The following is a 12,618-nucleotide window of genomic DNA, read 5'->3' on the forward strand; positions in this document are numbered from 1 at the left end:
TTTCATTTGGATTGTGTTCTAATGAAATGCACTGATCCTTTAGTGTAGCCTCAGGAATCTCAGGATGTCATGTGAGCCTGAGTTGAGTTCCCCAGTCTTCCTTCTTCTTACTGAAGTGAGGAGGTAGGAGCAGTTTTCTAGACTTTTCATGTAAAGAGACTGAGGTAGACTGATGGTTGAGGAGATGATGTCTGGCCATCTAGAGAATGGTGTGAGCTTTTACTTCTGTGCCTGAATCCACAGTATGGAATTTGTAAATTGGAGAGAATCTTGCTGGCAAATGGAAGTTTTGCTCTTCTAATTTTTTATAACTTTTGGGGTATAATAAAGGTCATCCAATTTTTCAGATTCATCCATCTAAACTTTTTTGGTCCATCTGTTTTTGTCCTGGCACGCACAGTAGTAAATTCTTCATTTCAGAGCTGCTTCACTGCTCTTCCAGAACAGAGAAAAGAGAGCACTCAGAATTATTATTAATTTCTAAATAAAATGGGCCAGGTCTCATGCTCTCCTAAAAATGGAAACAGTTTTTTTTCACAAACCATACAGGGGGTAAGATTTTAGTGTGGTTTGTGGGAGAGTGGCTGTCAAACTCTTTGCATGAAAAGGCAATTAACTGTTTTTAAGCTGGCAGTGGGGCCCTGGAGAAGGGGGAGGAGTGGGAGATGAGAGGGTCAGGTTCCGATTCCCTTCGGCAGTCCATGTGGCTTTTTCCTGGCAGAGCGCCCCTTGATGTCAAAGTGAGCTGTGTGAGCCAGGAATAAGGCAGTGTGAGCAGAATTAGATACCAGGTCTGAGCAGTTTGCATTTTTCTTTCTTTTCCTTCCCACCCTTTTGTTTTTTACAATGCCAGTTTTCAAAATAAAGGGGTTTTGCTTTCTACACAGAGTAAATCTTATAAAATTATTTTGAAATGCTGCATGAAGCCTTAGGGGACAGTACTTTTGGATATGGAGCTGAGTGCAAAGTTGAAGTTCAAAAGGGACAAATTGAACTAGGGTTACTATTATTAAAACTTGGCTGAGTTGGAACCATATCTTTAAATTTGGTAAGTTTAGCTGGTCATTTGGAACCAGCATGGGAAGCAAGGTCAGTCACTCTCTAGATATTTGCTTTTGTTTCTGTCAACCTGCTTGGTGTCCTTGGAGGAGACCCTTCAAATCAAGTTCTTCATTTACGAAGTCAGAGTGGGTAGGGGTACACAAGGAGCCCGGAAAAATGCAATATTTAATCAAGCCTTTATAATGTTTTGGTTATGTGGTATACATTGTGCTGTGCCTAATAAATGATGTTTAATCAGGAGGATGCTTATGAAAGGGCTGAGGAAATATGGTAATTAGCACTATGGGACCAGACATAATTAAGTACAAATGGTGCCTCAAGGTCATCTGGTCCTAACATTTGTTTCATGGCAGGAACAATTCCAGCCATCAGATTGAGTCCTTTCATTTGATTCTGCTGATCATACTCAGTTGCCAGTGGGATGAGAAATGTGTTTGTGATTTAATATTGCGATATACTGTACTATATATAGCTGTATTTTTAAGGTCTTACCCTGTACCAGGCATTGTGCTATAAATGCTTTGTAGGTATTAACTCATTTAATTGTCACAACAGCCTTATGAGTAGAATTTAAAGATAGATTCAGTGTTTACTGTTTTCATAATAAATAATTGGTTGTGTTAAAAATTGAAATAATTTCACACTTCTAGAAAAGTTATAAGAGTAGTACAAAGAAAAAATTTTTTTTTCTCAAACCATTTGAGAGCAAGTTGCTGACATGATGCTCCATAACCCTGCATGCCATGGGTATTACCTGACCTCAGTTGCCTTGCATGCTACATTATAGCCATGGAACTCACAGACCCATTCATGTCTGCCATTCTTTATAGTGAAGAGATTCGATTCGATCCAAGACCATATATTGGATTCAGTGGTCATGTCTTTAATAGATTCCTTTAGTCTGGATTAGTTCCTCATTCTTTTCTTGAGTTTTGTGATCTTGAACTTGTAAAGATTTTAGGCTATTTTGTAGGATGTCCATTAATTTGTGTTTGTCTAACAATTACTCATGATTAGATTCAAGCTCTACATTTTGAGAAGGAATATCACAGAATTGATGCTGTGTTCTCATTGTATTCTATCAGATAGTACCCACAATTTTATTTGTCCTATTGTCAGTGATAACCTTGCTTTATTGATTAAAATACTGTCAGGTCCATCATAGAGTTACTCTGTAACCCTCTGTTACCCTTTGTAATCACTAAGTATTTTGTGGGGACATACTCTGAGATTATGTAAATATCCCATTCCTCATCAAACTTTCACCCACTAGCTTTAGCATCCTTTGATGTTTCTTGGGTGAATTAGTTATTACTATCATGGTTACCAAATGATGATTTTCTGATTCTATAATTCCTCCCATATTCATCAGATGGCATTCCATTGTAAGGAAAAGCTTTCTCGTGTATGTATGTGTTATGTATGTCAGTATAGACTCATGGATTCCTTTCTTATTTAATGGTTTATAGTTTATTGCCATCTTTATTTTGACACTCACGCAGTCCTAAATTGGCCAGTGGGAGCCTCTTTAAGCTGGCTTCTATGTCCTTTTGATATGTGCTCATCACTCTGTAAGCACTTCCTTACCATCTGAGACAACAAAATGCTCCAGGCTCATCCTATATTTTCCCTGCCTCAGCCCTGAAATCAGCCATTTCTGCAAGGAGCCCTGGGTTCCTTGTAATTGGGAATAGTATGCAGCAATCAGGATCTGGGTGCTAGGTGTGCTCGTTACTACTGAAGTGTCAGACTCAGTCCATAGAGCTAGGGAGTATGTATATATATGTGTATATATCTACATGCACACAGCTACTAGACTTGTTTCTATAAGTATTTATCTATATTGAAAATCTTGAGTTCACGGGAATCTACCCCCAAAACCAAGAGCACACTGCACACACTATATGTTAGCCAATTTGACAATAAATTATATTAAAACAAATCTTGAGTTCATATCAACACTTCAAATTCAGATTCAGCAGCACAGTGTTGATTATAGTTTTTCTCCTGGCTCCCATTAGCCTGTATATGCTAACATATTTGACCAACGTCCCCTGTATGTACAAATTTTGCCAGTCAGCATCTCCCTCCCTTCTCTCAGATTTCTACTTTTCACTTTTCAATCTAATGGCTTTTAGATTGAATGTTTCATAAAGAGAGAGAGGGAAAGAAAGAAGGAAGAAAGAATTTCAAATTTTTTAATTTTTAAAGCTGATGCTGGTAGAACTTGTTACTAATTCTTCCTTTGGTTTTCATTGAAAAGTGGTATCTCTACCATGTATGTAAAATAAGTTATATTTACTTCTAGCATGTTCGTGTTAGTGTAAGCAGGTTGCTTTAATTGGGATGCTTGTCTCTGTGTAGCAGATACCCCAAATAATGGTGGTTAAGTCAAGACAGAATTTTTTAAACTAACACTAAGCGTTTATTGGTTAGGTTGTATTATAAGTGCCCTATGTAAGTGTGCAATCTTGATAACAATAGCTTTAAAAAATTTTTTTTTAATGATTACTTATTTTTGAGGAGAGAGAAACACACACAGAGTGTGAGTGGGGGAGGGGCAGGGAGAGAGGGAGACACAGAATCCGAAGCAGGCTCCAGGCTCTGAGCTGTCATCACAGAGCCCAACACAGGACTTGAACTCACGAACCACAAGATCATGACCTGAGCTGAAATCAGACGCCTAACCGACCGAGCCACCCAGGTGCCCTGATAACTCTAGCTTTTTAAACAAATTCAGACACAATTGTAATCTACCTTAAATGCCAAAACTGTTCTTCAGGGCTTTCAATATTGCTTTATATAAATTATGGCTCATTTTGGCTCAGTAGTGCTAATCTTACTTAAATTGGTATCTTAAAAAGATAAACATATTCATCAAATGTTAATTTCGTAAAACAGCTACATTTTACATAATTTACCCTGACACAACTGTAGGCTTTTGAGTTTTCATTGTCAAGTAGCAGGGTGTGTGTGTGTGTGTGTGTGTGTGTGTGTGTGTGTGTGTGTTCGTGGTTCATCAAACTGTAATTATAAGATGCAGAATTCACATAGCAATAGGAACCCAAACTGAGAAGGGGGTGGGGCAGTTCAGAGAAGGCCAAACTCAGAGGAAAAAACCCCTGGGCTCTAAACATATTGCTGCAACTTTCGACAATAGCCAAATTATGGAAAGAGCCTAAATGTCCATCAACTGATGAATGGATAAAGAAATTGTGGTTTATATACACAATGGAATACCACTTGGCAATGAGAAAGAATGAAATATGGCCATTTGTAGCAACGCGGATGGAACTGAAGAGTGTTATGCTAAGTGAAATAAGTCATACAGAGAAAGATACCGTATGTTTTCACTCTTATGTGGATCCTGAGAAACTTAACAGAAGACCGTGGGGGAGGGGAAGGAAAAAAAATTAGAGAGGGAGAGAGCCAAACCATAAGAGACTCTTAAAAACTGAGAATAAACTGAGGGTTGATGGGGGTGGGAGGGAGGGGTGGGTGGGTGATGGGCACTGAGGAGGGCACCTGTTGGGATGAGCACTGGGTGTTGTATGGAAACCAATTTGACAATAAGTTTCATATTAAAAAAATAAACATATTGCTACAAATGTTTATGTATGCATTTTATGTAAAATGACTTCATCAATTGAGACCACATCATGTGCCTGTATGCTTATTGTGACATAACCAAATCACCTGATAGAATTCTCTCCTAACATAAAGGGCTTTCAGGCTTTTGGAAGTATGAACTCTGGCTTGATATTCAGCTGACTGGAATGCTAGTCTTGGAATTTTTGTTAATGAGACTTTGCTTAGATTTTCTGTGCTTGTTTCCACCTTGCAGGATGGAAGCAACAATATCAGCTTACACTTTTTGTTCAAGTATGTTACTAACTTAAGAGGGATTTATGACAAATGTGAAGGACACCGGAGATTGTGTACCATATGGTTTTCTGGCTTTTTGAAAGTAGTAGATCTCTTTTCTAAAGAATCCCTGTATGGAAGTCTTTTTTAATAGCTATAGCTAAAAGGTTAGGGTGAATCTAATTTGCTGATAACATGCTCAGGCCTGGCCCATTTGGCCTCACCTTTCCTTCAGGACATCTGGAGTCTGCAGAGCACAGTTTGAAAACCCCTGAGCTTGTCCACCTCACCCCCACTTTATAGTTGGTAAAAACCTGGACCCAGACATAAAGTGACTTATTAGAAGTTGGACAGAGAACTTGCATTGGAATTGAGATCCAATCCCTGGTCACTCCAAACAAGTAAGTGTTCCTTCCATGAAGCTAAATTTTATTGTTATTCTACCTTTTTACTTTATTTTTAATAAGCTCCAAATAATAAGTTTTATTTTTGATAAGCTCTATGATGTACATAGAGGACATCATGCTTTTTAATCTGTCATTCTTTTCTATTCTCTTTGCTGAAGTATGTATCCATTTTTTTTGTCACAAGAATGCTCATTCTTGGTTGAATTGCTGCCACTCAAAACAATATGGCAAAGAACTTTGTAGTTATAGCTGCTCAATACCAAACTTCTTAGCTCAGAACATTACTCTCATTCTGTTTTCCATTACTAATATTTGGGGTGATATTTAATGCCTCCTTTTCCTTACCTTACCATCCACTCATTTGTAAAATATAAGTCACCGTAAATAATTTCAGTTGAACAAATTGGATGCTGTACTTTTTTTCTAACAACAAACTAAAACTGAATGTCAGCTACATCTCCTTCTTGCGCTGAATACTGTGAATACAGATAAATAAGTTATAAGATTCAGGCAGTCTTCCTTCCTCTTCTCTCTCCTCTCTACCCCCATTGTCCTCTTGATGAGTTCACAAACTAATGGAAAAGTGAGGTCCCAATGATACAGCCAAACTCAGCTGGACCATAAAATCTTTCTCACATCTGAGTCTTTCTTTCCCTGATTTTACTCATTCAGTTATTTGTGGGTTTCAGTTAGAATGGTTCACCAAACATGCTCTCACATTATATTCGTTGTCGGTCTCTTTTGCTCCTGTTATCCAGTGAATCAGACGCCAAGTACTGATATGAGTGCTTAAAGACCTTCCATTATGGGGCGCCTGGGTGGCTCAGTCTGTTGAGCTTCCGACTTCAGCTCAGGTCATGGTCTCTCATGTTGTGAGTTTGAGCCCCGTGTCGGGCTCTGTGCTAACAAACAGCTCAGAGCCTGGAGCTTGCTTCAGATTCTGCATCTCTCTCTCTCTCCCCTCCCCTGCTCCTGCTCTGCCTCTTTCTGTCTCTCAAAACTAAATAAATGTTAAAAAAATAAAGGCCTTCCATTATGTTTCCCCCACCCCTCCCATCCCGATAAGAGCATGTACCTTCTATTTCCTTCTTCCTTCCCTCTGTCCCTTAGCCAGATTCTCCCTTCAAGTCCTGCTTTCTCCTTATGAACCACTCTTGGATCAGTGGTTCTCATATACTTTCCTTCATGCTTCGTTTGGAAACATTCGTTTGTACATCCTTCAAAAAAACACCCAAAATCAATTCTGTAGAAAGCTTTGATTAATACAGTTCTACCTACCTCCACAAATAAAAGCATCATAATCTTGGCCTTGTCCAGGAGTTTCCACAGACTCATTAGGAAGTAATATGACCTTTTATTTTGACATTTGTCCTATTGAGTCTTTAAAATTTTTTTTAATTAAAAAGTTCTTTTAATGTTTATTTTTGAGAGAGAGGGAGAGAGAGAGAGAGAGAGAGGGAGACAGAGAGAGACAGAGAGAGAGAGCAGGGGAGGGGCAGAGAGAGAGGGAAACACAGAATCTGAAGCAGGCTCCAGCTCTGAGCTGTCAGCACAGAGCCTGATGTGGGGCTTGAACTCATGAATGGTGAGATCATGACCTGAGCCGAAGTCAGACCCTTAACTGACTGAGCCACCCAGGCACCCCCTTAAATTTTTTGAAATATATTTATGGAAGTTGAAATAAAAAGCCCTGTGAAAATATTTTATTTTGTGTAAGGATATTTATTGGGGCATTGTTCACAATATTATAGTTATCAACTTTGTGAATTATGTAATTGATCATGATTCTCTTTTTGCACTGGTTTCCAGGAAACTCAGAGCAAAATGTGTGACTAATGATAAAGTGATTAGAAGTTCACAATATTTGCTGCTTTTTTCAACTTTTACCTTTATTTTTCTTCCCTATTTCCCTTTGTCTTCTAATTTCCTCTGTATTTTTGTTTAATCTCACCATAAGTAATTTTTTCTACATGTGCTTATAAACCATCTTAATTCACTTTTGGAAAAAGGTGTAGCAAAACAAAACACACTTGCTTATTAAGCTTAGATTTAAGTAGATAGTTAAATGTAAAGAAAGCCTGTGATTCTTGACATTCTATGTGGCTTCAACTCAAGTATGGGACTCCGGTATGCACTTAGATATGTTGGCCAAAGAGCCAAAGAGAAGACATTTTAAATATAAAGTGATATTATTTATTTAAGGTGATTTTAGAGAATTTTTGGAGAGTGTGTAAGAAGGCTGTTTGTTTCTATATGGAGCTTTGATTTTTAAATTTTTTTTCTTTTAAAATCTGCTTTAAATGATACTTTCCTTTGGAGAAACTAGTTGTATAACTTATAAAGTTGTATTTGATGACCAATACCCACATTTGCTTTTGAAGTTGGCATATATGTATGGATTTTCTAAGGTGTGCCTACCAGTGCTATAGTCTATACTATTGTAAGTTCAAGTTTGCGGTCTCAGGATTTTGAGGAAACTGCAGTTGGAAAAGTAGATGTGTTCTGTCGATGCTAATCAAAGTGACAAATAGTGTTTCATTGAAAAAAGCTGGTAAGCAAAATTTTTAGGGAATTATTAGGCCACTTGAGACTGAAAAAAAATTGCCTTAGTCCAATAAGCACTTATATATAGAGAGAGCATGAATGGTATGTAAGGACTTTCTTGCTATACATGTGATTTATAGCAAATAGGTTATATCAGATGGTATCTCTAAGAGGATTTTCTACATTTGCATGCCCAAGAGCAACTGGAAATAATGACTTTAATTATTCAGTAAATGATAGGCATTAAAAAGTCTAACCTTATCCAATGAACGTTGTTTGGAGCCAGAAAAAAAAAAATTGTCAATATCCCACGAGCTCTGCTATTAGACTGCATGGGTCAGATATTGGGTCTTGGAAGTATGCTGCCCGGTGAGCACTGCCAAAAAATTATTTTTGGAACCCTGGGCTGTTTTCAGGGGTATAGAAAATGTTGCGATGATGATGATGATGGTAACATAAGGCGACCAGCATTTATATAGCCTTACTCCATGCAAAAACTGTGCTAAGCACTTTACATTTGTTACCTCAATTAATCCTAACGTCAACTCTATGAGGTGGGTTTTATTATTTTCCTTTGTACAGATGAAGAAATAAAAAGTTAGGGAGTTTGACAGGGTAGGCTAACTGCTTTTAATACTTCAACATTTGTTGTTGTCTAACACCGTCAAGGTCTATTTCTCTCCAGTGAAATGAGGGCCCAGGAGAGGACAGGTTCTTTCCATCTAGTAGCTCTGCCATCCTTAGGGGTCCAGGGTCCACCCCTGGATCCTCTGCCCCTGGTGGGAGCTGAGATTAGTGAATATGTAGAGGAGGAGTGCTTCTTTTTAACTTCTGTGTCTGTGGATGACACACATCACTTTCACTCATATTTCATGGGCAAGGACTTGGTAATATGGCCACACCTAACTTCAAGGAAGCCTGGCACTTAGGTGGTTCTAGGCAGAAGAGGACACAGGCATGATGAACATCTAGGCAGGGTCTGTCACAAGAGATTGGACCAAGGTCATACATCTGCTAAGGAGTGGGGCTGACATGCAAACTCAGTGCCTTCCTCTTTAGGAAAACATGCTACAAGGATTCATAAAGCAAATATCCTTCTAGTGAAGGAGGAACATTACATTGTTGAGCTTAAGGTTTATGTTATAATTTGAACTAAGAAAGGGACCTAAATCTATAGGTTAAATTTACTGCTGCTACGATGAGAACATTAATTGCTTCTCTGAAATGGGCTTGAAAAGGTCAAACAGGATTTTAAGAAGGGCTTTTTAGTGTCACCAAGAATCTGACAGGCTACAGTCAGCCTGGGATAGACTTCCTGCCTTAAATAATGACCTGAGACTCCTTGCTGTATTTGTGGCAGAAGGCATTTTATAGAGAGCATTTGGCTAAGTTCATTCACAAGGAGACACGTGTCTCCAATGATAATTCAATCACAAATGGTAAGAGAAATGGGTAATTTTTGTTAACAGTAACAACAAAATTATGCAGTCACAAATGGTGAAAGAAATGGGTAGATTTTGTTAACAAAACCACAGAGTAGTTATGTCTGTGTATTAAATATGTACCTGTGTAGTAGATTGAACCAAATGAAAAGGCCAATATTTGATGATTTTTGACTTACAGAAAGGCTATTTCACATTGTTCAACCTAATATTTATAGGAAATGAGCGTCTACGTTAACTGTTAATCTGTAGATTACAGGATTTTGTAATGCAAGCTCAGTGCTTATCAGGTAGTCTTACTTCGCCCTTAGGAAATTCCAAGTTAAAATGACCCCCAGATACATCAAGTAGGGAAACAGCCCAGCCGCTGCTGGTCAGGGCGACTAGTAGTATTTTTTGTGAACAGTTGGAGCAGGATCTCTTGAGGTGGGAGTGTGCTTACCCCTCCTTTCATTTCTATGCTGAAGCTTTGTCACTGTTCCAAAAATGCCCTACTTCATTCACATTAGTCAGTTTGGTTGCTTTGAAAGCAGCTTTTAAGTGTGAATGTTTCAAAGAGAAATTGTCCAGCAAGTTACTACCAGATAACAGTACCTTCGTTTGCTAGCTGAGTGTAAGGCTGTCACATCCTAAGACAGAGAACAGAGAAGTTTTGACGAAGAGGAGGGATGTGTTGGGAGTTTGGGGCTTCAGAAGTTCTAGGCAGTTGGCCGTTTGAGGATGCTGTGACTGAAGATTTGGAGCCACTGGATGGAAGATGGGACAGAGAAAGGGAACTGGAGTGATGTTGGAGATAAGTTCAGCCCGATCTCAGTTTTGCACAGGGCTGATTTTACAATGGCTGCAGTGTCACAGGAGGAGAGCTTATTTTCTATAGCTTCTGTACCTGCTGATTCTGAAAATCTCCTCTGTGTTACAAGCAATTTCTGAAGTGTGGTGTACTGATAGGTCCAGCCTGAATAGCTAAAATGACATCTACTTCTAACTCCAAGAAAATAGAAAGAGGTAAAGTACCTGGCGAGGAGTGGTTCGAAAGGTAAATAATTATTGGACACATTTCCTGTGTTTTCCTGATTTCATATATTCTCTTCTGTTGTCCTCAAATTGTTCTCTTAACGCCCACCACTCAGCTTTTCCTTTTAACTCTCCAAAATCAATATATATGATGATATTGGGACCTCTTAATGTTTGAGTACTCCGTCCTTGAAATCTTTTTAAAAATTTTAGAGAGCATGCACATGTGTGCATGAGTGAGGGGGGAGGGGCAGAGAGGAGAAAGAATCTTAAGGAGCCTCCATGCCCAATGTGGGCTCGATCCTATGATCCTGGGAGCATGAATTCAAGGGTGAAATACTTAAGCGGCCGAGCTACCCAGGCACCCCAGTCCTTGATGTCTTTTATTCCTCTATTTTTAATCCCTTGGGAATCTCATCACATCTCATGGCTTTAAAAATAAACTATTAGCCTGAGAGCCTTAAGCTTATATATCCATTTCAGATTTCTTACCTTTATCTTCTAATTCAAGTATCCGACTTGGGTGTCTGTCTTCATTGTCTAGTAGACATGTCAAATGCAACACAAATTGCATTTCTTTTTTATTTCTTTTTATTTTTTATTTTCTTTTTATTTTTTAAAGTTTCTGTATTTCTGAGAGAGAGAGAGAGAGAGAGAGAGAGAGAGAGAGAGAGTGAGTGTGAGCATGAGCGGGGGGGTGGGGGGGGATCAGAGACAGGGAGACACAGAATCCAAGGCAGGCTCCAGGCTCTGAGCTGTCAGCACAGAGCCTGATAACGGGGCTCAAACTCGTGAACTGCGAGATCATGACCTGAGCCGAAGTCGGACGCTCAACCGGCTGAGCAACCCAGGCTCCCCCACAAATTGCGTTTCTAATTTTCCCCAGTTGCCTTCCTCTTCTCAATAGTTGGCAATTCCATCTTTCTGGTTGCTCTGGCCAAAAATCATAGGAAATATACTTGTATCCTCTTTTTTTTCCTCATACTGCACATATAATCTGTCAAAATGTCATTGATATTGCCTTGAAAATGCATCCAGAGTTATACTGAGACAGTATAATCTGTTTTCTGTATTCCTGCAGTGGGCTTCTATCTGTTCTCCTGTTTTTCTTTCCTCCCCATTCTTAGCACCTCTTCCAGAAGGGTCAAAGCCCTTCTCTGCAGTGCAGTGCTCCCTAGGGCACTCAGAAGGAAACCTGACATTGCCCCCAAATTCTTACAATGGCCCCAAGACCCTGTGACAAGCCCTGCCTCACTCCCTCATCATCTCTCGTAACTCATTCTTCCCTCCTCCTTCTTCTCTATTTCCACTCTAGTCATATGGTTTCCCTGATGTTCCATGATCAGGATGGACATAATCTTATCTTAAGGTCTTCCTACTGGCTTCTTCTTCTGCCTCCAGACATGCACATGGGTAATTCCCTCACCACCTTCTTGTTTTTGCTGAAGTTTCATCTTTTCAATGACGCCTACTCTGTCTACTTTGAAGAAAGCTATAACTCTTCTCCCTGTCCTGACTCTACAAATCTCCTACCTAGCTTTGCTGTTTTCCCTAATATGTCCCACCCTCCAATATGATGTGCTGTTATATTATATACCATGTAATTTACCTTTTTATATATGTAAGTTTTGGAATTTGCCTCTTATCATTAGAATATAAGCGTCATAAGGATACAGAAGTTTTTGTTTCTTTCACTGATGCACCTAAAAATGAGACTGGCACATAGTAGATGCTCCATAAATATTTGTTGACTGATAAATTTATTATGTGGAGGTTAATTATGTAATACATATTTGAATGAAATAATCATACAATTTGTATGAAACTCATTGAATACTTTCTTTTGGAATTAGATGTGAGTAAAGAAAACAATGGCATATATTAGTTTTTCAATGGGAAACTTTAAAACGACAATGATATTCTGCCTTCAGTGAGTGTTTAAACTTGAACTATGGTTGGACTTCTTCCCCCTTTAATGATGGACTAGGTACTTTGAAACAACACTCTTGTTGACATTGACTGAAAAAGCTTGACAAAATATTTTAAAATCTTTTAAGAAGCACCCAATAAGTGACAAAATAGTAAAGAATTACCTTGCCCAGACCTGTGAGAAGACAGAAATGCAGAACACAAGCCTGGCATTTGGGATCACTTTTGCTTTGTGGGGAACATTTGCCAACCCTGCACAGGTAGCTGAGAGTCTGAGCACTGCTTGTGATAGCCTCAGATGCAAGGGGGACCAAAACTAGAATTCAATGATACCAAGAGTGAGGGGAACATGGGAA

The sequence above is a fragment of the Herpailurus yagouaroundi genome, unplaced genomic scaffold (assembly GCF_014898765.1).
Source record: "Herpailurus yagouaroundi ecotype Mexico unplaced genomic scaffold, PumYag 165, whole genome shotgun sequence".
NCBI lineage: Eukaryota > Metazoa > Chordata > Mammalia > Carnivora > Felidae > Herpailurus > Herpailurus yagouaroundi.